This window comes from Brienomyrus brachyistius, chromosome 13 (genome assembly GCF_023856365.1).
Source record: "Brienomyrus brachyistius isolate T26 chromosome 13, BBRACH_0.4, whole genome shotgun sequence".
Taxonomy (NCBI): Eukaryota; Metazoa; Chordata; class Actinopteri; order Osteoglossiformes; family Mormyridae; genus Brienomyrus; species Brienomyrus brachyistius.
In genome coordinates this window covers 25,641,135-25,656,050 of record NC_064545.1, presented here as the reverse complement: position 1 = coordinate 25,656,050, position 14,916 = coordinate 25,641,135, and positions in this window count along the sequence as shown.

Sequence of the window (14,916 nt, the reverse complement as noted above, 5' to 3'; positions counted from 1 at the left end):
ATGTTACGGAGTATATGGAATATTTCATGGAGAAGTGCTGCCTCTTTTTCTGTAGAGGGCCGTGGGTGTCGGATGCAAGCGTCGCGGCGGAAGATGCATGAACTCAGACGCAGTCGAACTGCGACAGGCCACTGCCACAGGGCTATTGGGTGTGGCCTCACGCAGCCTTCCAGAATGTAGCACACATGTAGACCTGCTGTCATGTGACAAGAAAAAAAAAAGGTCACATGTGCATAATGACTTCATTTGCAGAGTTGCTACAGTGCGTCCATCGATTATGACAGCACTCCTCGAGGCATTGTTATAAGCTAAAACAATAAACAATCGAAACGTTTCACGACTCTGTGCCTCCTTGGGGCACATAGGAGTCGGCCGCCATAAAGCCGTGTCATTTCCCAGTCACCCGCACGCAATCCAGAAAATGCGGCACCTTCCCTGTTGCCAGCTCCTTTCCTCCCGCGCCGAGCCTCTCTACCCTGTTATGTTTATTATTATCAATATCATTTGTATTAATCAGCACAATAAATGACTGCTTTGGCTATCTGAATGCCTCATTTAGAGAAATGTCGCTCCCGTGTCATTGTTATAAATTACCGCCAACAGTTTGCATCACCTGAGGCGGCTTCCTTCACTGTCTCATACGCGTACTTATTTATTTATTTTTGTCCGTTGGATGATGATGCTATCATCTCTACCAGTGTTCTCGGCAGGTAATTTGTATGCCACGATGCCCTGATAGAAAGAGGCGAGGCTCTTTTTCGTGCATGTGTACACATATGTACCCAGGCAAAAAACAAAAGATTATTATTTCCCTTCCTAATCTCCATATGATTTAATTATTCAGTCATATAAACTACAATCATGCTTTATTAAAAATTCTTACAAATTCCCATTGGGTCAGCAGATGCGAAATAATTTATTGCCTGCTTGTTCTAGTTTTTTATGTTTTGAATTTGAATCATTGACTTTGTTTGTAGCGTGTGGGAAACGACGTTACTGGATGTAGCTGGGATTGTCCTTGTCATGTACACATCATGGAGTGCTGGATCATGCTTTGACTTACATACGTTTATGGGGTTTTCTCATTCTATTCCATTCGCAGATCGCTGTTCTTGCGAGAGTTATTATTATTATTTATCATCTACGTAGTTTCAGGCACACAAATGAAACTTTCTCTTATTTCATGCTTACATGTTTGGAAAATGGTTCAGTATCACGTCGATTCTGAAAGCAGAGGACGTGTAAAGACTAATTCGTGGTAAAATCGACTGGCATTTTTAGCATTCCTATATTTTTGATGCACATGGTGCATGATCACCTCATAGCTATGGTTGGTTTGTAAGTCATTAGCAGTATGCGTAGTATGAAGGGCTGAGCAGAAGCTCAGTGTGAACTCAAGCCGCCGTCTTCTCCATACTTTGGAGAACCAGTCTGCTGCGTTTTATTTTATCACCCCCCCCCTTTAAAACTGAGCAATGACTGGCTACTTTAGCAATTAAAATCCAGGGCAAAGACACGCTGCCTTCGTTTGGCGGTGAGACCGAACCATTCATCATCTCAGCTGCCATAAAATAGCACAAGATGGAATCTTTGATTTTAGCTTTAGAAGAACATAAATCAAAATCTAAACCGCACCCTGTCAGAGGAATCACCGGAATTATCCATTTGAGAGGTAGAGGGCTGCAAGTGCACGGCAGATGTCTTCCCCCTCGATGTCCACCCACCCCCCCTGCCCCCAGCACATGCACTGGAGAGAGGGGCATTCTCTGGCTGTAACCTGGGCTCTCACCACAATCATACTTTTACCCATAGTGACCCAAAATGCCCCTGAGGAGCCTCAGTTGCTCACTGTAATTGTATTTTCCAATATAGCTTCAAACAGAGGACTGGGCAGATTTGGGGCACCCCGGGTGCCACCCCCCCTATCCCTGCCAGGCTTGAATTGCCCATCTGGCACGCAGAGCATTTTCCCGGGGGCTGATGGGTTAGTGGGCTGGCAAAACTTGCCCTCCCCATTCTTGGCAAAATTCATCGTAGGGGACTCCTCCCCCCCCCACTCGACAAAATGGCTCATGGGCCCCCCAAAATTAATTGTTGGGGACTGATTTTTAACCCCAGTCCAGCTCTGCTCTCTGCTAACCTTCCTCATCACCTAGAATATTGTTACGTCTTCTGGGGGAGGGGTGCCAACACACAGCAGAGCAGAGTAGATTATAAAGAGTGTGAAGAGTGAAAAGAGCAGCCATTGGATGATGAGATGCGCTGATGAGGGCGACCAGAGACGATCTTCCTCAGACGATCTTCTTCAGACGGTCTTCCTCAGACGATCTTCCTCAGACGATCTTCCTGAGACGATCTTCCTCAGACGATCTTCCTCAGACGATCTTCCTCAGACGATCTTCCTGAGAGGATCTTCCTCAGACGATCTTCCTGAGAGGATCTTCCTCAGACGATCTTCCTCAGACGATCTTAAAGCCTGCTTCACTCACACAGCTAATGCTGTGAATCAAACAGTTTTAAAATACATGCATTTTGAGAAATAGATAAAGCATCATGTGTATTTTTATAGTTGAAAAAATTGCATACTGTACATCATTTCACATTGATCTGTGTACACGATTCAAAGCTCTGTAGTCCTAATGCCACAGGAATACACACTGCCCCTGTCATTTATTGTAATAATTATCTTGTATTATTGTACCTGATTTTTCTCACAGTGCTTTTTTTTTACTGAGAAAACCAAAAAACTGTGTCTGGGAAAATAGAGGAAATCGCAGAGTACTGGGGTATATTTAACATCATGTTTTTATTACAATCTACAGTATTTAAAGTGTAAATATTTATTTCTTTTCGCTGTTAAGTGTGTGCATTTTGTCATTCCTTTACTGAGGCTGTAATGAAAGTGAACTTATCAAGTGACAGGATATGATTCTGGGATAAGGCAAAAATAAACAGGTGTAGCACTGTTGTCATGCACAGATATTTATATCTGATCAGCCAGTTAGCTGGAGGGTAATCAGAATGGGTGCTTGGGGGCTGGTTGTGCTCGGTAACGGGAGTGATGTGCGGCCTCTCCTCCAGGCCAGTGACTGGCAGTGCTAAGCTTGGCTGGGGACTGCGGCTCTTCGGACTGGCTTTCCTCTTCAAAGTCAAGGTCGCTGTTCTTTCGATTAGTCAAGCTTTGCGGACGAACCTCTCAGTAACATCTGGGTACCGGATTACTTGTACTCCTTCACGTGACTGTGATTAATTCACAATCAATAATCAAAATTACAATTTACTTGTAAATCCAGGCAATAAATCCCACTGTGGTGTTAGACTACAGAAGAGAAGGTAAATCCTGCTTTCTTTGTTGCTGTTGTTGTTGTAGCTTCCGAAGGATGCCCCATTGCCGCCGGCCCAGGCCATTACCGGCACCTTGCTCCGAAAGCACGCCTCCCAATAACGGCACCTTCTCGCCCAGCCATTGATCAAGCGGCAGCACACTGTCACTGGATCACAGCTGGCCGGCGAACTGCCTGACCCACCCTCCCCGCTCAACACACAGCCCCCTTCCCAGTTCCTCAGCCCTGCCTCTCTGATCGGCTCAGACAAATGCCAGGGAGGACTCCATAAGTGGGGGTCGCGGGGCTCATGTAGCAATCCATCTAAATAGCACCACGGCAACGGTTAATAAATCATTCATTTATCGTTTAATCCATCGCCCCGTTCCCCAAGACCGCGGCAAAAGCAACATGCTCAGGCAGCGGTGGTACCGCGAGCCGTGTGCCACCGACCAGAGTCGCCATGGAGGATTTGGCGGCGGGAATTAGAGATTATAAACAGAACGGGCATCCAAATACGCATTTATCATCGTGCGTGAAAGTCAGGGCGTGTGTTCATCTCCAGATTTACATATAGGCATTATGGAGGTTAGTGTAAACATCTGAACTAACTTGCAACAGTAGTTATTAGGGAAATTTAATGATAGTCTATAGCAGTTTCCCAATCCGGTCCTTGGGGACCCACAGAGGGTCTATGTTTTCGCTGCCCCCCAGTTTCCTGCCAGACAGTCCACAATGAGGACCAAATTGGGAAACACTGTTGTATATTAATGAGTACCTCCTCTGCCGTAGTAACGAACACTCACCCCAGACAGCATTGTTCTTAATGCTCTTCCCACCACACATCCAAGGTGCACCTTTGCTTACAATGTATCTCCTGCAACTCCCCCCCCCCCCCCATCAAACCCCCCATCCAAGGTATACAACCTCACCGCCCCCTCTTGTTGGATTAAGAATCCATTATGACCATACGGTCTACTTAGATAATTTTTAAACTATGCTTTAAAATAATAACTTATGGGGAGAATTTCCATAATCACTCACTTTTGGCCGTCAATGCAGCCCATCAGTTCAGTTCCCCCTTTTATAATTACAGCTCTGTACCTTTAAAGATGCCTTAATACCCCCCCTAGCCACACCTGGCTCCTGCTAGCTTCCCTGCGTATCTTGTCTATCATTCATATTCATTGCTTTCCAAGTGTGACGTCACCTGAGCACAGTACCGGTCGACAGACGCGTTTCACTCTCAACTACAGCTCGGCTGAAAGTAGCTAGAACATCCTATGGTTATTATTAAATACAGACCCTATTAGCAGCCCTGTTAATACCTTTCAGCTTTAAGCCAAGAAGAAAGCAACACTGATCTAGTGAAGTCCCTCCCTTCTCTCCTCCATTCTCATTGCAACATTCCACACCTCCTTCCTCCTCTCTCGCTACTTTGCTTTCTTGGATACAATTATTTTTGCAGAGATGTGGGCCTTCCATGCCTTTGCGTAGACATGTGACCAATAGGTTAAAATAATAAAAATGGCTATTAGATATTCCTCGGACGTGCCATTCCGGAAAGGGAAGAGGCAGTGGCATCTAATTACGGCAGCTCACTCGGCTGCTTTTATCTGTAATTGGGCTGCATAGTCCTTCATTATAATTTACTTTCTCCTCCCAGATTGTGATAATCAAGACAAGCAGAACTGAATGGGCCATAAATATGCACAGACCTGATACCAGTCAGGCTATAATTATAACAACTGTTTTAATAAAATGACTAAATGATGTAGCGGAGTAAACCTGAAGTGTTTATTTTCGACAACAACATCGCGAAGATGTTGATTGCCTGCATTTGGGGAGAGAGTTTTAATTGGCATTAAAGGCCACTGTGTTCATTCTGTCTGCTAGTTATGGCGAAGGGTAGAGTGGACTGTGCCATTTGTTTATGCCATGACTGCGTTGAGATTAGTGGAGCGTAATCTGATTGGGTGATTCCTGGATGGGCGATGACTCTAACCAGAGCAATGACGCCTCCTTCTGGGAGCCAGTCACCTGCTGCTTACCTGTCCTTACCGATGCATCAGTGGGAGCCACAGGCTGTGCTTTACCCCATGCAGCTCGATGCTCTTCACCTCACAAGGTTAACAATAATTGCCAGTTGAGTATGTGATCGAAGAAGTTTTGATACCTTCAGCCACAAACATGCTCAGAAGAGTATTTGGGCAAGCAGAGAATTTGGGAGCACAGACAGGCAAGAAAAAAAAACCCGGAATAATCTTCTAAAGCAGAACCTCGCCGTCATCCCAAGCTTCACAAAACCAAAAACGTAAATGATGTTCTTCCCCAATTCCAATAAGTCTATCGTCCATAAATAAAAAGTAATGCGTGTGCAAGATGCTTGTTTTCCAATAGAGCCACACTGCTCCTCGCACGAAATTGCAACATTGTTTTATGGAGGTTCGATTCACACTGTCAGACAGCCTCTTAATTTTGATTCATTTTACAGACAATTATAAAACTTTACCCCATTTGTATGGTCATACACAAATAGTGTAGTAACCCAAACATAGAAGGCGCCCTAGAATTGCACTGAAAGTGGCAGGAGGTTCTCGTACCTCCCAATCCTGCTGTTGCCAGCACACATCCCATCCCGCTGCCCAGTGCCAACTGGAGTGGTGACTGGAATCCCATGGGCTTGATCCCATGGAGTGAGCGATGCCCTGCGTGTCTCATCACGGCACTGATATACCAGCTCCACCTCCTCATCCCCCCAAGCTTAGCATGACTCTCCTACTACTGGTTCACCACGAAGGGAAGACACATGCCCTGGCAGACAGGCGGGCGCTCTTTGACGGAGGATTGGGGAACATGTCAAGGGCGCAAGCCTGCTGATTACTTCTCACGAAGGAAAATGTGTCCTGATCCGGCTTAGAGTATCGTTCTGGCATGAGTGCAATGTGCCGTTATTGCCAATCAAAGCCGGGAGCCGTCAGATCTGAAGGCGGACAGGTGAAGTAATGACACAAAGCTGTTCTTTACTCTCCACATCACTGCCATTTACATGCGTAGTCAGCCGCTCCGGCAGACAGCTTTCTCCAACGTGCTAACGTCGGATGCTTACGGCTTTTATCGATTCCGTTAAAGCCAATAAAATTAAACATGCGCCCCACTTAACATGACATACTGCTCCACTCACAACACTATTTTTTATTTTTCTAAACAAAATATTAATGTTTATTATAGGATTACGGGGAAGTCATACTGGCGCCAGGATGGATTAGACCTGGTTTGTCTGGCAATGTGAGGGAAGGAATCCTTCACTCCTGCCCCAGTCTTCCCCACACCCAACGCAGTGCCATCCCACCACAACACACGTCACATTTGTCCTGGCCATGGGCAGCCTGAGTGAGACCCTGATCCCAGCACACCAGGGGCGGGGAGCTGAATGAACAGACTGGCCTAGGCTGCCGCCCCCCACATCCCCCCCGCCGGACAGACATGAACTTCTGCAAATAAGTTTAGTGCTACCTTCGGCTAAAGATAGATAGATAGATAGATAGATAGATAGATAGATAGATAGATAGATAGATAGATAGATAGATAGATAGATAGATAGATAGATAGATAGAGAGAGAGAGAGAGTTATATATATATATTACTGGTGGCTGGGCCCTAGAAATGGAGCATGTAATACCCCCTCTGTTTTTGTGGGTAAATTTTGAAACAAGTATCTTTGACAAAAAACTTGTCATTTAAAAGCACATTTTCTCTCTTCTTTGGAACAAAAGTCATTATTGTAATATGGTGAAATGTATTATCTTCCCACCTCCTTGATTTCAGCTACTGCTAACATATATATATATATATATATATATATATATATATATATATATATATATATATATATATATATCAAAATAACAAAAAGAAGCAAAATAGAAAGAATGACAGGCTTTGTGATGCAGCATGTGAATTTACGATAAAAACGGATCTGGCCCCGCTAACTGTGGTTGATTTACATGAATTAAGGCCCTGGAATAAGGTATCATATCGTGGGCGAGGTAATAATCCAGAAATAACCTCATTAAACAGACAGCATGTCGGTCTAAGCAAAATGTACTCATCGCGGGGAAAATTAGTGACCCGGAAAGTCGTGGGATGAGCTAATGGCGGGGCAATGGAGAATACAGTCCCATTATCGGAGCAGGCAGAAGAAAGGAGGGTAGCAAAAAATCATCAGACGTCATTTACATTTTTTTATCTTTTATTTTTAAATGAGCACATAGCCAGGGTGGTTTTGTGGATCTAATTAAGGAGGAAAAAAAACCAAAATGAGGCTGGATATTCTGTGAAAAGACTCGCACGTCGCACATTTACCCTTCGTGAAAATTGCTGTGCTCACTATTTTTTTCTATGCTCCAGGTTTTAAAAAAATGCAGCTTTAATGAATTTGGAAACAGGACTGACAGAAAATATCATGGATTTTAATATTTTTAAAACCGAACATAGGATTAGTAAACAGAAAAATAGGTAAGAAAAATATACAGACAGCTGAAAGATACATATATACATATATACAGAAATACATTCAAAAAACCTTGTGTGGGGGGGTGGGGGGGGGTGGGATGGGGAGGTGGAATATGTATCTATTAATGTCCCCACAATGTGATAAAATTCATGTTGTGGGGATCATTTTTCCGATCCCCACAAGGGGACACTCAATTTTTATAAAAATTTGTGACTGCAATCAAAAAACTAAAAAACTTATTTACGGTTACGGTTAGGACTGGATAGGGTTAGGGTTAGGACTGGATAGGGTTAGGGTTAGGGTTAGGACTGGATAGGGTTAGGGTTAGGGTTAGGACTGGATAGGGTTAGGGTTAGGACTGGGTAGGGTTAAGGTCGTCATAGCTGAGATTAGGGTTATGCCCATAGACATGAATGGAGAGTCCCCACAAAGATATGAATACATGCACTGTGTGTGTGTGTGTGTGTGTGTGTGTGTATGCACACGCACACGATTATTTCAAGTAAAACAATCCATAATTAATCCATTCTCCTGAACAGAAAGCAGCACAGTTAAGGAAAAGCCCACATACATTACCATGTAACGAACACTTTCTTCACATCCATATTGGGTACTTTCATACGAAAGCTTGCATTTCTCTATGTATACATATATAAAAATAGCTACAATTAGGACATCAGATGAATTATAAGGAAGAACAGAATGAAAAGGACTGGGCTGAATGTGAAGGAGCACGGTTTAATAAAAGGAAGGATCCTGTCACAAACCCGTCTGATTTTTAAATTACTATTTGAATTATTGTTTATTTTATTTATTTAATGTCATCTAATCGTCCTTGAAATGGGAATATAATACAATTCAGTGTCTGGTGTGAGCATCTTTGGTGCTCTAATTATTTTATTTAACAATTTTAGTTTAATTAAATTTTTTATAATATTATTTACTCATTTGTTAATTTGCTGCTAGCTTTCCTAATTAAATGAGTACATCCCTTTTTTAAAATATTTTTGTCAAGTGTATTTTGAGAATATAATAGTGAATAGGCTAACAAATAAAGATTGTCACATCCCATTTGTTGTTTGCTGTTTGAATCGGGTGGCATTTCTCGAGCGAGAATGTCAACATTCGCTGCCTAATCGGTGTTACTGTAATTCAAGTAATTATAATGAATTCCTTCTGTATCTTTTAATTGGCGGCTTCAAGATTCAAGGGTTTTTGTGCTCAGCTGATTGATATATGCGATTACTCCACTAACCGTAGTACGTGTTACACGTTAGGGCTGCACAATGCAAACTGATCACTTTAAATACACAGGAGGTGATGCAATAAAAAAATAAATAAATAAAAACTAGATTAATAAGACAAAGATAATAAAAATCCATGAAGGTAGCAAAACCTGTTGTGAAAAATGAGCCGCGGCTGTAGCAGAGGGCTGCCTGACACGGGCAGTGATAATTCACAGGCAGACGCCCAGCCCAGAGCGCTGCCCAGTCTGACCCGTGTCCCTCACTGACAGCACCAGCACCCCAGAAGTAGCTGACCAACAGGAAACGCTATCAAATCACGCAGCCTCCACAGCTCCATTACAGCGCCGGCCCAGCACCACCAGATTAATGGCAGCCGGCCGCAGCGTTCGCCGTTCATTTTTCTCCTACGGCAGCTACACCGGCATGTTAAGGGGAAGATCCATGTACATAGCTGGGATGCCGAAACCCGCAGGGTCATCAGCCCGGCAATTAAACACTGTGGTCAGCTGTGGGCTGAGGCCGAGTTCCTCAGGCGAACTGCGTGTCTTTGTAAGACATTGCAGTGCTCAGGCTTCTCTTCATTAGCCAGCGCGTGGTAAAAGTATGAAGACCTGCTTTTAATATTTCATTATATTCACAATCAGTGGCAGGCGAAGAGCATGTGGTGCCCTGGGCATGATTCACACTCCAGTCTTCCAAGCCCAGTTCCACTTTATCTCCAACTCGGGGGTATCGGATGGGGCAAGGATACCCAGGCACATTCTGGGGCCTAAAATCTATGAAGGTGGACCTCCCCTACCATCTGCAAACTCTGTGTTCCGTGGGGGCTTTGTTACTTCAGAATGAAAGTGTCAACCCAAGCGGGGCACCCAAACAGACTTTTTTGGGGGGGGGGGACAGGATTTTTAGGCCCCTGCTTGTATGCATACATTTTGATGGTAAAAGCTGTCCACTGGGGACTATTGGTGGAGAGGGGGAGGTGCTACCCTGGGCGATTTCCCATGATGCCCTTGCCTGGATCTTTCCGTGTTCCCAGTGACGAAGCCTAGACCTTTGACTTAGGGCCGGGTGGGCGGTAATACTGTACGCACACATGAAAATAGGGAGAATGAGTGCAGTATTGAAGATTTTTGCCTGTAGTTAATAATACATACTGGTACCTCTTATGTTAGGAGACCAGCCATTACTTATCTGGACAAATCAATGATAAGTCAGGTAGAAAATGATGACAAATGCAAATGCTACAGCTCACGCCCCAGACATCTGATGCTGCTGCTTTCGCCAGAGCCATGTTCACTCAGAGTACTTTTCCGTGTCTCTTCAGAAATTACTCGCAGGAGCCAGAGTACAAACACTTTGCATTTATTTCTTTTGAAGTTTTATCCCCGAGGGAATTGACTGCGTGTTTTCCCTGTGAGGTCTGAATGGTAATCAATTCTTAAATTGGGGTCATGGGGCTTGTCATTGTATTCTGCGGCCTTCTGTGTGTTCTCAGCGTTAAGCTTAGAGTGCTACACTGCTCTGGGTACGTTTAAAATCTTATGCTAAAAATGAAACTCTTCCCTGGGTCAGACGTGAGCAGTGCTACACCATTATGCTACTCTATCAACCAGTTGGTCCCAGACAGAGTTATTTGACTGCATTGACTGCTGACATATTCACAAATTCCAAGAAAATCTTTTTTTCCTGTTTACTGAATTCAGCAACTCTGCTGAGCATTGTAAAACTCACTAACAAAACATTACAATCCGTAAGTTTTTTTAAAAATTATAATTATTATCGTCGACGACATAACTATAATTCACTGCTGTTCCAAGGCGTTGCACTCCTGTATTCCGTAGTCTAGGATTTAGTATTTTAAAATGCAATGAAGAAACGTGTGAATTGTGACAAGCTCTGCACTACTGGGAGGTGGCAATCCATCCTTAATCCTTGTGGAAATAGTCAGTGCGGAGAGAAGAGGAGGGGAAGCGAAAACTTTAATTTAAGCTCACTTTAAGTCTTTATAGTGACAAAATGAGCAGCTTGGCATATCCTGGGTAATATCAGTCTCATTGAGAGAGATAATTGACTTAGGATACGGAGATGAAGTTCGATTGTCACCATTTGTAGTTATGACACCAACATGGTCCCAATGTTATTATCAGACAGAGAGACAAAAATCCAATCAAAAACACTGGGAGCTCTCATTACTTATTCATGCTAATACAAGTATATTAAGAAAGCTAAACAGTTACTGCTCAATCACTCACAAAGAGAATGAAATTCAGCTTTCATTAGAACACACAGGGCCATTGGCAGCGGACCGATTCAGAAGCCATGTCAGTCGCTGCACTTCTTACCTACTTCTTACGTATTCATTAAAAACCGTACCTAGGTCCTTCGATGCAGCTTTATTGTCATGGGTAACCTGCTCATTTGTCTCCCTCCTGCTTCCAGTATCAAAGCTCTAACATGCTGAGTTCAAATCCCAGCAATTTACCGCTCGAATTTTTTTTAATTAATGAGCCTGGCCTTGAAAGCATCTCCATAATCGTGCCTCAGAATTGTGACTGGATGTATTTTCATACACGTTGTGAGAAGAGATAAATATGACCCTCATTTTTCAGCTGGTTTTAACCAATGGTACATTTTTTTCTAACTGTCAAGCAAAACAAACTTAGACGTAGTGTGTCTTACAGTCTTCGTATAAAGAAAACATAAAAATTCAATTTACCGGGTCCCATCCCTGTAATAAACAAAGCAGAATATTGATTTCACCCTGAACTAGAAAGAAAAACAATATAGTTATATTTGTAGTATTATCAAATTACAAGCAACGACGGGGTAAATTCAATTCTCGGGCATCATCGCCGCGGTATTTTGCAGTTACTCCTTATGCACCACGGCACGCCATTATCTTCGTGCAATTTACAGAGGGAGGAAGCAGTGTGGAGCTGTGACCCAGCTCCCGAGCCTTTATTTGGAAAAGCCTCCTCTCTCCTCGGCACACGGGGCATGCGATCCTCTCTGTGGTTGACCTCACCTTTCCGCATTGTCGCAATCAATAAAAAAACGCGCCGAGACTCTTGTTCGCTAATGAGTCACAGGTGTGGCTGCTTTATTCATTCTTGTGCTCTTAAAGAACTCAGAGAATCGGGATTATTGGCCAAGTATGTTCACAGACATGGGGAATGTGTCTCTAGCTTTCAGTGGCTCACACACACACAGTTTATGCATAAACAGGAAAGACAAGTTAATAATTATGTACAGTTTGGTTGATACATGCAATGAGCATGTGTGGCTGTTGAATGTAAAAAACTGCAGGAGTCCACGCCTCTGTATAAGGTACAGCACCTGGTCCCATGCTGCTCAGGTGACTTGTATTGCTGTATTTAATGTTTCACCCATCCATCCCACGACTCCAGTATTAATTTAACATTGTGAAATGTGTGTCTGCTTTGAGTGATAAATAATAGATGTAAAAATGTTCTACTAGTACATAATGCTCAAACGTGCAGATTAATTGTATACCATGTTTCGGGGTATATTATTAATTCAATCCAAAAGCCAAATAAACAGTACAGTTCTTATATAGCCACTGACTCAGCGGTGATATATGAAACTCTTCGGACCTTGCTATGAACGGCGCCATGGGTGGGAAGGCAGACACACACGAAAGACAAATAGCAGGATGTTTAGGTTCGAGGCGCACACGTAGGTGGCAGGAGACTTAAAAGGTTGGCAGGGCCACTGGCAGAGATCTGTAGTGTAAAGGCTGACTCTTTAACTCCTAGCTGACAGTTTCCCCCCAGGCAAACGACAATCAGCCTTAATGAAGAACAGAAGTCCGACAGCAAGGCCTGGAGTGGAGCTTCCTCTGGACGCCAGAATCACATGGAATTCCGACACGACCAGGCAGACAAACACCAGGCTTGCAGATAAAAGCAATACACCTACATTCATTTTTTAAAAACATATATTTCTTTTAGCATGTTGAAATACTGTATCTGATCCTATTTTTCTGAAGTGATCTGTAAAGGAATATTGTATGATTCCATACAAGATTGTGTTGGTGATACTTTTTTTATTTTTGTTTTTTGTGGAAAAAAGCGAGGTGTCAAATGTGCTTCTTGGGCTTTACATATACAAGATAGAGAACATACACTAATATTATGAAATAAAAATGCAAACTAAGCATGTAAAATAAAGCACAAATCCTAATAAAGTATTGTAAAAATTACTTGCAAAAATTCAATAATTTATTTAGTTGTTTATTTCTGTTTTTTTGAAACATAAGGATGTGTATGTATACCGCATTATACACATTATATAGGGAACTGGGACCCTTATATCACCATTCAAAGTGTCTACGGTCTCTCAGTGAGTGCAGATCTGTGTGTCTCCACCTCAGCAGATAACTGTTGGCATGAGAATCCAATCGCAATCAGGAAAAAAAACACACTACAGTAGCCTCATAACAGTGGGACTGATAAATCGCCTTTATCATACGACGCACCGTGCAAGACGCAAGCGGCAGTGCGAGTGGCTAATTAGCCTGCTATCTTCGAAATCGTACCAGCAATGCTGATCTCTGGCAAAATGAAACACGGAAATCATTAATTATTCGTGACATTCAATCCCATTAAGGTGCTCAATCTCACCCTCGTACGTTTTATCGCAGTTTTGGTTACGTTCTGCTGCCGTTCACAATCAAAGGAACAATCATAAGAATTTGGTGAATAATTTTCACCTGTGGAATACATTTAGTCCCTTATTCTGGAAAATCAACATACCCACAACACAAAAACCACAGAAAAGGCCTTTTTATTCAAAGGGGGAGGTTCTAATTGATGACAGAGACGGTGCCGGTGATTATTCTGCCTTGACTGATGCATTATAACATTTGAAAAGCAGGAACACAGAAGCGTGTGGTGTTGATGCCCGGCGCTCCCGCCCCCAGCATGGCGTCCCTGCTGCGCCCAGCCTGTCACCACTCCTAACACCTTTATCAAACGCATGGCTCCAGTCAGGCCTCTGAATGCTCGTAATCGGTGGCTCTCAGTGCAGGGCGAGCGCATGGACGCCCGAGTGTGATTTAACGAAGCGCTAATGCGCTCTCCGTGACCGTCTGCCAGAAGCGGCTCCACCTTGTGCCCACACCCCAGCACTGCGGGCCGCGCAGACACCCCCCCCCCTCCCCCCCCCCGTCATGGCGTGTTGTTTTCCCCGACCGTGCAGTTTGTAGCCCAAGACTGGAGCTACACGGAAAATCTTTTTATTCATTTTTTTCCTCCAAAGAATGGCTCAGTGAATGACATATTAACGGAGATTCGTGAAATTTGTGGGGTGGGGGAGGGGGGCTTGCTAATGAAGGGGGGCGCGGAATGTGATGGTGATGGAGCCCCCCCCCCCCCCCCCCCCCGTTAACAGCACTGCCTTGATGGCCTTTATGTCTCCTGTTCTGATTTAGCCCTTCAGGAAAATCGAGGAGCAGGAAGAAAAGGGAAACACAGCATGCATATTAGCCGTGAGCCGATGCTTTTGTGCAGGGAGGTGATAATGAGAAGAGGATATATTGGGGTAGTTATAGCTCTGAAATATCATTGATTAGAACCAGCCATTGACAACCAGCCCTGAAGCAAAACTGGGCTTTATCTCACAATATCCTTACAGTAGTTAACCTTCCATTCCCCTCCCTATACCTGCTATTCTACCACAATATATATGAGGGGTGGGAGGAAAGGCTGACTTTTAAGGAAAGAGGGCCGGTGTCAAGCGGCAACAGAAAGAAAATGTTTAATATATACCGAACTGAGCATCTCTGTGTTTCTAAACATGAAGTGAGGCT